This window comes from Mus caroli, unplaced genomic scaffold, assembly GCF_978045245.1.
Source record: "Mus caroli unplaced genomic scaffold, Mus_caroli_1 scaffold_8, whole genome shotgun sequence".
Lineage (NCBI taxonomy): Eukaryota > Metazoa > Chordata > Mammalia > Rodentia > Muridae > Mus > Mus caroli.
The window spans coordinates 139,459,430-139,472,518 of record NW_028227263.1 but is presented as its reverse complement, the minus strand read 5'-3'; the positions used below and the strand labels follow the sequence as shown (position 1 = coordinate 139,472,518).

The following is a 13,089-nucleotide window of genomic DNA, read 5'->3' as shown; positions in this document are numbered from 1 at the left end:
AGTCTATTTGGCTGTTTTGCCTGACAGTCCTTTAAAGTAGTCAGGCAGCAAGAGAGGGAGAGGGAGGAGAAGGAGGAGAGGGAGGAGAGAGGGGAGCTGCCATCCAGAGGCTCAAATTTCCCCATCCAACATCTTTGGCAAGTAACAAGAAAATTAACAACACCAGAGGTGTTTCTATGAATTTAAACAACTTTGCATTAATAGTAGTAATGACTTTTGTTTGTATATTTTTTATTTTTATTTATTTATTTATTTATTTATTTATTTATTTATTTATTTATTTTGGTTTTTCGAGACAGAGTTTCTCTGTGTAGCCCTGGCTGTCCTGGAACTCACTTTGTAGACCAGGCTGGCCTCGAACTCAGAAATCCGCCTGCCTCTGTCTCCAGAGTGCTGGGATTAAAGGCGTGCGCCACCACGCCCGGCCTATTTGTTTATTTTTTGAGACAGAATCTCTACATAGCCCTGGTTGTCCTGGAACTCACACTATGTGGACCAGGCTTGCCTGAAACTCAGAGATCATCCTGCCTAATTTTATCTCCTGAATGCTGGGATTAAAGGTTTGTGCTGCCATGCCCAATTAGTAGTGACTTTAAGAGTATGCTTTAATTATGTGAACATCTGCCTGGAGTATAAGAGACAGGTGGGTCATCATCTGTTCTGAAGCTCCTATGTGTCAAACACTTTTGTCACTGAAAATAAAGCCCTGAATAGGGTGAAGATGTGTAGTCTTGGAATGTCGAGCCTTGTAGACCCGGGGATTAGGGTGGGTTAAAGCATGAAATGGGTTACGCAGTGAAATCACAAGTACACAAATCATAATCAAGTATTTTTCTCCTTTCTTTTACTCCGTGTCCCTGATGCCTTCTAAATCTCACTCACTGCCCTCAGCTGTCTTCTACTGCAGAAGCCACAGCCGCCTCCTTGGCTTTAAAGCTTCTCATTTTAATTATATCCAGGCCTCATCTTCCCAAGCTGATAGTCACCTCTGAGCCGGTGTTCTATGGTCCGCCTGTTCTTCTGGACTCAGACACGAGGCTGTGTGGTTTCTATTGACTGTATTCTAAAACGGGGGACATCAACTAGGGAAAAGAGTGGCGACCAATTGGCTTCTTGTCATTCTCTTGTGAAAACCTTGATCTAGATTCGCCGAGCGAGGACTACATATCCCAAGTGCCATTGCGAGGGATCACTCGCCCACCTCCGGTATAAACCGGAAGTCACTGATAGTTCAGCGCAGTCTTGGTGGATGTGGGGTGGAAGTTAGACCTGGGTAAACTGCCAAGAATGGTGTCCTGGTCGGCGCAAGTGTGGTCTGGCATCTGTGGAACTGACACACGTGTTTTGTGTGAATGTGGGGATGTGGGACTGTCTGGAAGGAGACTGCGGGGAAGTGTGAAACGGGATGCATGGTGGTCGGGGCATGTGCCGCCTGGCTTGCTTTCAAGTCCCAGCAGCTTGTGAGGGATGGCTGTGTGTATTGGAATGAGTGAAACACTTGTAAGTGGTTGAGGCTTTCGCTATCAGATGCGTGGCCTCAGGTGTCAAACTCCAGAATCCAGACACAGTGTGCAGGCAGCTGACGTATTTCTTGCTTGACCTTTCTGGAAGAGACAGAGCTCAGGACTCTTCTAGAAGCAATCTCTACTTAGGTAAAAATGAGAGATAGTTTGGGTCTGGCTAAAAAAAGCGAAAAGTCGAGATTTGAGGAAGATGTAATTTGCAGTGCCAAGTGCTAGAGGGTGTCGGTGGTCTCTAGTGCTGGTAAACTCCGGTCTAAAGATTTGGAAGGCCACTTTGATTTATACTATGGATCCAAGTTCGGGAGGGACCTTGACTTGCCCAGAGTCACTTAACGAGACTCTGCTACATTCCTTCAGGGTGCTGCACACCAGCATTTAGTTTTTCACCTGTCAGGTCCTTGTCCTGTCTCGATAGACTAAGACTTTGGGTTGGAGAGGAGGCTCACAGCTCTATTTAGAAATGTCAGTGGATTCCAAGCTTTTATTCTGTGCAAGAATGTGTTCACCTTTCCCTTGCTTCCCTTGCTCCCTTTCTCTCACCGCCCATCCTAGTGACAAAGAGGGAGGGGAGAAGAATTGCTGTTCATAGTCCTCTGAGCCACTTAGAGTGTTCCATTCATTCCAGCACACTATGCTTGCTTCCCTGGACAGAGGTACAACAGCTAATGTGTATTGAGTGCTTATTATGTGACAGACACAGGCTGGGTCTCTAAGACCTTTGAGGAGTATTAATAGAAGAGTGTGAAGTAGGAAATACTTAGTTTTTTTTTTTTTTTTTTAACAGATGAGGACTCTGAAGCACGAAGGGGACAAATAATCACCAAGGAGTAGACGAGGCAGGATTCAGAGTCAGCAAGTGATGGCTCCAGCATCCTCTCTTCTCGCTGTCATGAAATCCCCGCAGGGCCTGCATAAGGTAGATATTGTTAACACCCTTTGACAGCTGTTCCAGATGTAACATCAAGAGTTCAGTCTTCAAACTTCCACTCCAGGAGTTTTTGTTTTTTATAACTGTGGTGGTTTGATATGCTTGGCCCAGGGAGTGGCACTATTGGTGTGGCCCTGTTAGAGTAGGTGTGGCCTTGTTGGAGTATGTGTGTTACTGAGGTTGGAAGTGTGTCACCCCAGCTTCCTGGAAGCCAGTATTCTGCTAGCAGCCTTCAGATGATGATGTAGAACTTCCAGCTCCTCCTGTACCATGCCTACTTGGATGCTGCCATGTTCCTTCCTTGGTGATATTTGACTGAACCTATGAACCTGTAAGCCAGCCCCAATTAAATGTTATAAGAGTTGCCTTGGTCATGGTGTCTGTTCACAGCAGTAAAACCCTAACTAAGACAATGAATCTTAGTTCTCAGGTTAAATGGAGAATTCTAATATATTCTTCATAAGATTTTTGTAAGGATTAAATGAGCTCACACATACTAGGTGCCGTCCCTGCCACATATAAATTCAGTTAAGTGTTCATTTTTATTATAATAATCTTTTGGAAAGGCCGTGGAATTTATAATAAAGAAGTCAGAATCAGGGGCTGAGTAGATGTGTCAGCAGTTAAGGGCGCTTGCTGCTCTTGTAGAAGATCTGGGTTCAATACCCAGCACCCACATGGTGGCTTACCACCATCTGTAACTTCACTTCCAGGAGAGCCAATGCTCTCTTCAGGCATCCTTGGACTTCTGCATGTATGTGGTGCACGTGACACACATTCAGGAACACACACCTATACAATAAAATAAATAAATAATTTAAAAAACTTTAGAATTAATTCAGCTTTGCTCCCCCTTCGTAATTAAAGGAATGAGTCGGAGCGGGTAACAAGGGATCTCATCACAACCCATTTGTTGTAAAGCGAGCTGAGACCTGGGTCTCACGACAGTTCTCTGAAACCCACAAGGGCTCTTTGTTGTAGCTTTCGGGGAACATGGCTTCTGCATGAATTCACCTCTTCAAATCTTGACTAGTTAGTTTCACAGGGAGGCATATTTTGTAGTGTCTACTTGAATGAAGAGTACTGGAGTCTGGCAGACTTAGCTTGGTGACTATTTCTCATTACATACAGGTTGTTTGATTTGTGAAAAGCTTTTCCAGAGGTTTCAGACATAAAATGAGATATACATATAAAATAAGATATTTTTTTTTAAAAATTAGAAAAAGAATATTAAATATACAACATACCTTAATGAATGGGTCTGGCTGGGGGGAAACATCGAGGGGTTGGTTGTGTTCAACCTGCAAATCTAGTGGAAGGGAATTCTCAGCTATATTTTTAGGTTTCCATTGAATACCTAGTCAGTTGGGTTCAGTCTCTGTGTGTGTGTGTGTGTGTGTGTTTGTGTGTGTGTGTGTGTTTGTGTGTTGTGCTGGTGTGTTTCTGAGTTGTATTTTTGTAACTCGATCTCCACAACTTCTCCTTCATCAGTTGTATGCTCTCTAGTTGAAGTCGTACAAATGAAGAACCAAGAATAAACGTAAGTGACAAAATCAAGTTGGTTAAAGCCATGTCCCCATTGATCATGTCAGTATACAGTGTTCTCTCTTTCCCTGCTGAAATAAAGGCGTGTGCTTAGGAATTTGGCAATGTTTGTTCCCCTTTGAAAGACTAAGTCTACTCGCCAAGTGATATACTTCCTTCAGAAGGTTCCAGATACAAGAGACCAGCCAGAAAGCAATGCATGAAGTTGTTTCTGAGCTGCCACCTTCCCCCAAAAGAGAATAAGCTGCAATCTAAATGGTTTCCAAGTCCATAAAACCTTAAAGGAAAACACCCTCCATGTTACAGTGAAGGCAAGCTCTGGTCAGAGAGATAGCTCAGTGGTTAAGAGCATTTGCTGCTCTTGCAAAGGACCTGAGTTTGATTTCTCTCTTGGTGGCTCACAGCCATTTGGCACTCCAGTTCTGATGCACTCTTCTGGCCTCTTGTTCCTCCTCCTCCTCCTCCTCTTCTTCTTGTTCTTCTTCTTCTTGTTCTTCTTCTTTCTTGTTCTTCTTCTTTCTTGTTCTTGTTCTTCTTTAAAGGATAGAAGTCTTCTATTAAAAAAAAAAAGTTCAAACCATCTCTTGGGAGATGTAGGAAAGAGGGTGGGGAGTCATTAATGATCAAGTAAGAACATCATAGGTTGTCACTGAATAAAAGCATATTGGTTTGCATCATAATAAGCAGAGCTCAGTTATTGGGTTCTAACTTTTTCTTTATACCTGTTGAATGATTCACACTTACCAGATCAACATCTTTAAAGCAGGGGTCTCCAGCCTTTCCTAGTGCTGCAGCCCTTTAATACAGTTCCTCATGTTGTGGTGACCCCCCAACCATAAAATGATGTTCATTGCTAATTTATAACTAATTTTGCTATAGTTATGAATCATAATGTAAATCTCTGTGTTTCCAACTGTCTTAGGTAACCTCTGTGACAGGGTTGTTGGACCCCCAAAAGGGTCATGACTTGCAGGTTGAGAACTGATACAATAAAGGAAACCTGTTAGTGATAAAATGTTTCAGAGCTGGTTAAAAATGTCCCCACCTGGCAACATAGTCAGAATCCAATGTAGTGCTCTTCTCTAGGCATGCTAAGTAAGAGTTTGCTGAATTATATGAAAATGGGAAAGTGGCAGTGTAAGAAGAACAGTGTCCTAGTTAAGGTTTTATTGCTGTGAAGAGATACCATGGTCATTGTCACTCTTATAAAGGGAGGCATTTAATTGGGGCTGGCTTACATTAAGAGGTTTGGTTCATTATGATCGTGGCAGGAAACAGTTAGCATGCAGGCAGCATGGTACTGAACAGCTAGCTGAGAAGTATACATCTGCAACCACAGGCAGGAAGAAGAAGGAGAACCATTGGGCCTAGCTTGAGCTTCTGAAAGCTCAAAGCACACTCTCAGTAACATACTTCCTCCAATAAGGCCACCACACCTCCTAGTAGTGTCATTCCTTATGGGCCTGTGGGGCCATTTTCATTCAAACCACCACAAATGGAAAGTGGAAATATAAAACCCCACACAGTGCTGGTGGGACTAAAACTGCTCTCATGTTTTGCATAAACACTGGATGTGCTGTATAAGTAGATAGAATTTCTGCCTATTGACAGTATAGAGCAGGTCTGGCTGACTCAGCTCTTCATTGCTTTTATTGCTTGTATCTTTCAGTATTAAATAGAGAGAGTACTTGCAGTGCCTCATCTTTTGATGAGGAGTAGCTATCTAAAATAGATTTGGTTCATTCTTATCACCTCTGTATTTGTCAGGCTCTGGCAGGGCCTTTCAGGAGACAGCCATATCAGGCTCCTGTCAGTATGTACTTGTTGGCATCCACAATAGTGTCTGGGTTTGGTAACTGTATATGGGATGGATCCCCACATGAGGCAGTCACTGGATGGCCTTTCCTTCAGTCTCTGCTCTACACTTTATCTCCATATTTGCTCCTGTGTGAAGGACCGAAGCACCCACACTTTGGTATTCCTTCTTCTTGAGCTTCATGTGGTTTGTGAACTTGTAGTATTACAAGTAGTACTATCTTCTAGTATTTGGAGCTTTTGGGCTAATATCCACTTTTGTGATTGGGTTACCTCACTCAGGATGATATTTTCTAGTTCCATCCATTTGTGTAAGAATTTCATGAATTCATTGTTTTTAATAGCTGAGTAGTACTCCATTGTGTAAATGTACCACATTTTCAGTATCCATTCCTCTGTTGAGGGACATCTGGGTTCTTTCCAGCTTCTGGCTATTATAAATAGGGCTGCTATGAACACAGTGGAGCATGTGTCCTTATTACATTTTGGGGCATCTTCTGGGTATATGCCCAGGAGTGGTATTGCTGGGTCCTCAGGTAGTACTATGTCCAGTTTTCTGAGGAACCACCAAACTGATTTCCAGAGTGGTTGTACCAGCTTGCAATCCCACCAGCAATGGAGGAGTGTTCCTCTTTCTCCACATCCTTACCAGTATCTGCTGTCACCTGAGTTTTTGATCTTAGCCATTCTGACTGGTGTGAGGTGGGATCTCAGGGTTGTTTTGATTTGCATTTCCCTGATGACTAAGGGTGTTGAATATTTCTTTAGGTGCTTCTCAGCCATCTGGTATTCCTCAATTGAGAATTCTTTGTTTAGCTCTGAACCCCATTTTAATAGAGTTATTTGCTTCTCTGGAGTCTAACTTCTTGAGTTCTTTATATATATTGGATATTGGCCCTCTATCAGATGTAGGATTGGTAAAGATCTTTTCCTAGTCTGTTGGTTGCCATTTTGTCCTATTGACAGTGTCCTTTGCCTTACAGAAGCTTTGCAATTTTATGAGGTCCCATTTGTCAGTTCTTGGTCTTAGAGCATAAGCCATTGGTGTTCTGTTAAGGAACTTTTACCCTGTTCCATGTGCTCGAGGCTCTTCCCCACTTTCTTTTCTATTGGTTTCAGTGTATCTGGCTTTATATGGAGGTCCTTGATCCACTTGGACTTAAGCTTTTTACAAGGAGATAAGAATGGATTGATTTGCATTCTTCTACATGCTAATCACCAGTTAAACCAGCACCATTTGTTGAAAAAGCTGTCTTTCCCCCCCCCACTGGATGGTTTTAGCTCCTTTGTCAAAGATCCAGTGTACATAGGTGTGTTGGTTCATTTCTGGGTTTTCAATTCTATTTCATTGATCTACCTGTCTGTCACTGTACCAATACCATGTTGTTGTTTGTTTTTGTTTTTGTTTTGTTTTGTTTTTAATCACTATTGTTCTGTAGTACAGCTTGAGGTCAGGGATGGTGATTTCCCCAGAAGTTCTTTTATTGTTGAGAAGAGTTTCGCTATCCTAGGTGTTTTGTTATTCCAGATGAATTTGCAAATTGCCCTTTCTAACTCTGTGAAGAGTCGAGTTGGAATTTTGATAGGGATTGCATTGAATCTGTAGATTGCTTTCTGCAAGAATGCCATTTTTAATATATTAATCCTGCCAATTGATGCCCATGGGAGATCTTTCCATCTTCTGAGATCTTCTTCGAATTCTTTCTTCAGAGACTTGAAGTTCTTATCATACAGATCTTTCACTTCCTTAGTTAGAGTCACGCCAAGGTATTTTATATTATTTTTGACTATTGTGAAGGGTGTTGTTTTCCTAATTTCTTTCTCAGCCTGTTTATCCTTTGAGTAGAGAAGAGCACTGACTGCTCTAACTCAAACCAATCAGTGGTCTTGAGTTAGAGCAGTCAGTGCTCTTAACCTCTGAATCATCTTTCCAGCCCAATTTTCTAAAATTTTAATGTAAAGGATGGATTCTTTATACCCCAAACAAACTCTGAGGCCTATAACAGTATAATAGAAATTACCCTTCCTACTTACTTAAATTTAAATGTTTCTCCTAGCTCAGAAGCATTTCCTGGGGAAATTTCAAAGAGTCCAGAAAAAGGATAAGGATGGCTACCATAAGCCAATTCTCCGCCATAGACTTCAATTCCAGAATGAAGAGCTCCAATTCCAATAGATGAGGTGTATTCATTCATCCAGTACATGTCATAGACATTGAGCACCACTAACTGGTTAGCCCCCATCCTTCTCCCCATAGCTGCTGTCTCGTTCTCCAGCCACTTGGTCTCCATGGGGCAGAGGCCGCTGCCACCCTGAGGGCATCTCAGGCAGGACTCGAGCTGGGCATTAAGCATCCAGCCCGACCCAGTGCAGCAGGGGAGGAAGCATCCGGCAGCTGGAACCACTCCCAGGAGACGCTGTCAGAAACCTGTAATGAGGACTTGGCCAGACAGGTGGAGAGCTTGCTTGGGCTCAGGCACCTCCCCTCTTCTGGCCTCCTAAGGTACCAGGTACATATGTGGTACATACACATACATGCAGGGAAAGCAATCATACACGTAAACCTTTAAAAAAATATTTTAATATAAAATGAAAAGGGAGCTTACCAAAATCATTGCTGATGAGGACAGCAGGTTATTTGATAACAGAGTTTACCCAAACCACCAAAAATGTAAGTTGTGAATAAATTCCAAATGCAAATATTGGTGCAAAGAAAAGGCTCGCTATATAATATTGGTTCATGGCCAATGTTGGTTTATTCCAGGTATACATGGATGGTTGTGGCAGCTAAGAGAAAGTAAAAGCCATAGACCTCTTCTGGGCTCCAATAACCACGTGACTGGAAGGATTTCTTTCTAACATTTAGTAAAGTAAATGTCTGCTAGTATCTTTGAGACCTGGAGTACATGTGGGTGACTAAAGAATTACATTCAAATCAGGACATTTATAAAAACCAATTTTCTAAGGCAAGAATCATGGAAAGACTTAGTGTGCCCTGGACTGTTCCACATCAGGAGAAAACTGGCTCCATTTAAAAGGTATGCAGTTCAGTGGCTCTTAGTGTAGTCACAAGAGTTGTGCAACCACTACTACAGTCCATTTAAGAATGTTTTCATCCAGTTAGTACCATGTCCTGGCAGTTATCTCACCCTGGGATCTTCATGTGTGTGTGTGTGTTATGTGTATGTATGTATGTATGAACAAACATGCATATATGAAGGTGTATGTTATGTGTATGTATGTATTATGAACATATGCATATATGAAGGTTTATGTTATGTGTATGTATGTATGTATGAACACATGTATATATAAAGGTGTGTGTTATGTGTATGTATGTATGTATGAACATGTGCATGTATGAAGGTGTGTGTGTGACACAGCATGTGTGGAAGGTGAGAGGACAACTCTCAGGAGTTGGTTCTCTGCTGCTGCTGTGAGATCTGGGGATTAGCCTCCTGTTTGTCAGGTCTTTGCACAGACACCTGTATCTGCTGAACCAGCTCACCAGCCCAAATTGTCTATGGTACTGGCAGTCTTACTCAGTTCATTCGTAGAACTGTCAGATTTCCTATGTTTGATGTCAGAGTTTTCAACTGCAGTAGGGAAGAGATGGGCTGATCAGATGTCACTGGGGCACTTACCTCTCTAGAAAAACACAGATTTATGCTTTCACATGCAAGCCTAAGAGACTGAAGACTTAAATGTAGAAGAAGTACAAGGAAAATTGACAGGGCTGTAGCTTTGGCTTGAGAGGAACTTTAAGCATTATAGGTAACCCAGAAGATGATATTGGGTTCTTTGAAACTGATGTGAGATCTCTTTCTCTCTCTCTCTCTCTCTCTCATACACACACACACACACACACACACACACACACACACACGATACACAAAGATGACTCCAAAGAAAAGCGATGTAGCAAAGGGGTGTAGTCCTTGAAATGTAAGGTGATGCTACGGGGCTGAGGATGCACTCACACAGAGTACTTGTCTAGGTTGGACCAGGCCTTGAGCTGAGCCCTAGCAGCAACACTGGCAACTGATATGGGAAAATGCAGTAATTATAAGTAATTAATATAAGTAATTAGTGGGAATTTTCCAGGATTGTTTCCTGGAAATGACAATTCATTTTGAATTGTAGAGATATGACAATCTTCACTTATTAGTGACTTCATGAAAAATAAGAATTTAAAAAATGTTGCTTATATATACTACTATGTTATAAGCCATTTGAATTAAAATTCTTTAGAAAGTGTACAAAGGTAAGTGGGATGGTATAATTCAACTTGATACAATCTTGAGTTACCTGAGAAGAGTGTCTCCATGAGGTTGCTGGCGACACTGGGGTGTTTCACAGCCCATCCTAGTGTATGTATGTGGGGAATTGTCTTGATTGTGTTAATTGATGTGGAAAGACTTAGCCCACTGTGGGCAGTGCCATTTTCTGAGCTTGGGCCCTAGATGCTTAAGTTTAGAGAAAGAGAGCCAGATTAGGCATGTTTACAGCCATCCTGTTCTATGCTTGACTATAGATGTGATATGCCCAGCTGTTTTAGGTTCCTGTCACCTTGATATTCTTGCTATGATTCTATGGTTCCTGGTGGGTGGCTTGTCCCAGAGAATCTGTGACCTGGAGTCAGTGTCCTGAGTAATATTCTAATAAGCATCCCTAGCAGTGCTAGTACTTTGAGAACTGCTGCAATTATTAAAAGCTTGTAGGAGGAGAATCTACATCTTTGCTCCTTCTGCAGAAAGCAGTGATACCAGGGACAGCTGTATGGAGGTCTGGGTAAGTAGGGTTTATAAACTCATCATGATTGGAACTCCTATTGCCATCCAGAAGATGTTATGACAAGCTGTGCAAATTTGCAGTGTGGTTGGAGAAGAAGCAAGAAGGAGAAGATGCTGAGCCCCGTTGAGTAGCTCCAAGCAAGTTTTATTTGACCTCTTGCCCTTCTAGTTCCTCATTCTGGAAATGAGAGAATAATGAGAGACACTTAACAGTTTGATTGATGGGTTAGACACGAGAAGAAAATCCTTCAAGGTGAGATAGCCCAACACCTGCTGCCAATCCTGATGACTTGAATTCAATCCTGGGACCCATGTAGTGGAAGGAGAGAACTGATTCCCTCAAGCTGTCTTCTGGCTGCCACAAGTTAAAAATAAGTTTAAAACATTAATGCACAGTACGAGTGGGTTCTGATCTGTGGGGCCATTTTAGGACACAGGTTCCTCATATCTTTGCTGTTGTACCTCTCCCTGGGGACATTCCTGGTGACCAAATTGTTAAGGTATTTGTGTGTGTGCGTGCATTCATTCATTCATTCATTCATTCATGTACGTTTTCAGGGAGGGGGTATATTTTATTCCCTTGACTTTTTCTTAAAAGAGCCTGCACAATTCAAAGCACACAAAACACAAGAGTAATTCAGACAGACAGTCTCGTAAGGGGATACAAAAGATAACAAAGGTACTTTACAAGATAGTTTGGGTTACATTTTAAAGTACAGATACCTGAAGCATTCTTAAATTGCAAAAATTTTTATCTTTAAGAAAATACCACTTGTGCTGGAGAAATGGCTCAGCGGTTAAGAGCCTGGATTGTTCTTCTAGAGGTTCTGAGTTCAATTCCCAGCAACTACATGGTGGCTCACAACCACCCATAAAGTTATCCAATGCTCTCTTATGGCCTGTCTGAAGACAGCTACAGTGTACTCAAATGTGTTAAATAAATAGATAAATCTTTAAAAAAAAGAAAATGCCACTCAAAGTTCATCTTTTCAAATGTTCAAGTAGTATGTAGTAGTAATATGCCTCTATAGATCAACAATCACAGCCCTCTCCTTCTTGAATGTGTAGGTGTGTGTTGTGTGTATGCATATTTGACTGTGCATGGGTGCATGTATATGAGAAGGTGCACATGTATGTGGAAGACCAAAGTTGATGTCAGATGTCTTCCTCAAGTACTCTTTACCTTCATATATCAAGGCAGGGTCTCTCACTGAACCCAGAGATCACCATTCTGGATAGTCTGGCTAGCCTGCTTGCTCTGGGGTATCCTTGTCTCTGCTTCCCACACCAGTGGGGATGCAGGCAGGCTGCCATACTCACGTGGCATTTGCATGGGTCCTGGGGATCTGAATAACAGACCCCGCACTGTCACGGCAGGTGTTTTTATTTATTGGGCTACTTCCTTAGCTCCCAGAAACTACACTTTTCTTATTACCCCACCCTACAACATTAAAAAATCCTAAGAACTCAGGGGCACACTTTGCTATACTCAAAATCAACAGCCTGAACCTGGGGAAGGTTGTTCCCTCTCTTTTCTTTTCTGCATGCTTTCTAAGAATGTTTTAGAAACCCTGTTAATAAAATTTACAGAGAGTGTAATAAAATTTAAACACACACACACACACATATATATGGAGACCTTTATATATGAAGGTGGAGTGTACTTGAGGGAGTCATCTGGCCTTACTCTACTGAAAACTAAAGCTGCCTCTTTAAAGTGACTCTGCAGTTTTTGTCTTAATTAGCTTTTGTCCTATGCTCTCCACAGTCCCCAGAGAGCTGTGTCTCCAAGAAACAGCAGGGAGTTTTTCCTACGCAGGTCGTTACTTGAGGTGTCTGTATTGGAGGGTAAAGAGGTCTCTCTGTTATACTTCATGAAAACAGCACCAATATCAGGTCTTGTAGTAACTGGTCTGAGGTTAGGGGCAATTCATGACGCCGTGAGTCAGAACCGCGGACAGCGCACAGCCGCAACCGTTTTAGTCCACGTGCACTGCTCTTTGGTTCAGTACCACGGATAGCGTAGCCGTTGTATGGTGTCATGCTATGGACCGTGGTTCAGCACCAAGGACAGCGTAGCTTTTGGTTTCAGAACCGTGGACACTGCCCAAAGCTGTTTAGCTCTGACTGTTCAACACTGAAGGAAAGCAGTTTCGGAGATGGTTGAGTGAGAGGCTGGCTCTTCCCTTCCACCCCCAAACCGGTTAGAACCAAGGACAGTTCACCTGCAAGTAGTTCAGCAGGTCAGACAGCAGGACAGACAGCGCATGTTACACCAGCTTAGCACAGTAGGCTGCTCAAAGGGGACTTCCAGCATCAGAGATCAAATTACATACTCTTTTGTTTGTTTGTTTGCTTGTTTTTGAGCAGCATCCTAAGCCTACTTTTCCAACCTCCCAGTCGTAGAGTTTCTGCTTGGAGATATTTGTTTCCTTCAAGGATGACTTGGACCTCACCCACACAGAAGCACAGGTCTGGGTTTTCA

General features: G+C 42.4%; 1 protein-coding gene across 2 annotated transcripts in view; it reads left to right on the top strand.

Annotated features, from left to right (window-relative positions):
- The first annotated feature begins 1,213 nt into the window (after positions 1–1,213).
- Smim17 (small integral membrane protein 17) overlaps positions 1,214–13,089 on the top strand; it is a 31,266-nt gene continuing 19,390 nt past the window's right edge. The window contains exons 1-2 of one of the 2 annotated variants that reach the window (XM_029479244.2): positions 1,214–1,273; positions 2,308–2,439. The gene's annotated coding sequence lies outside the window, so the exon portion shown is untranslated. The other variant, XM_085842385.1, reaches the window with a different exon arrangement.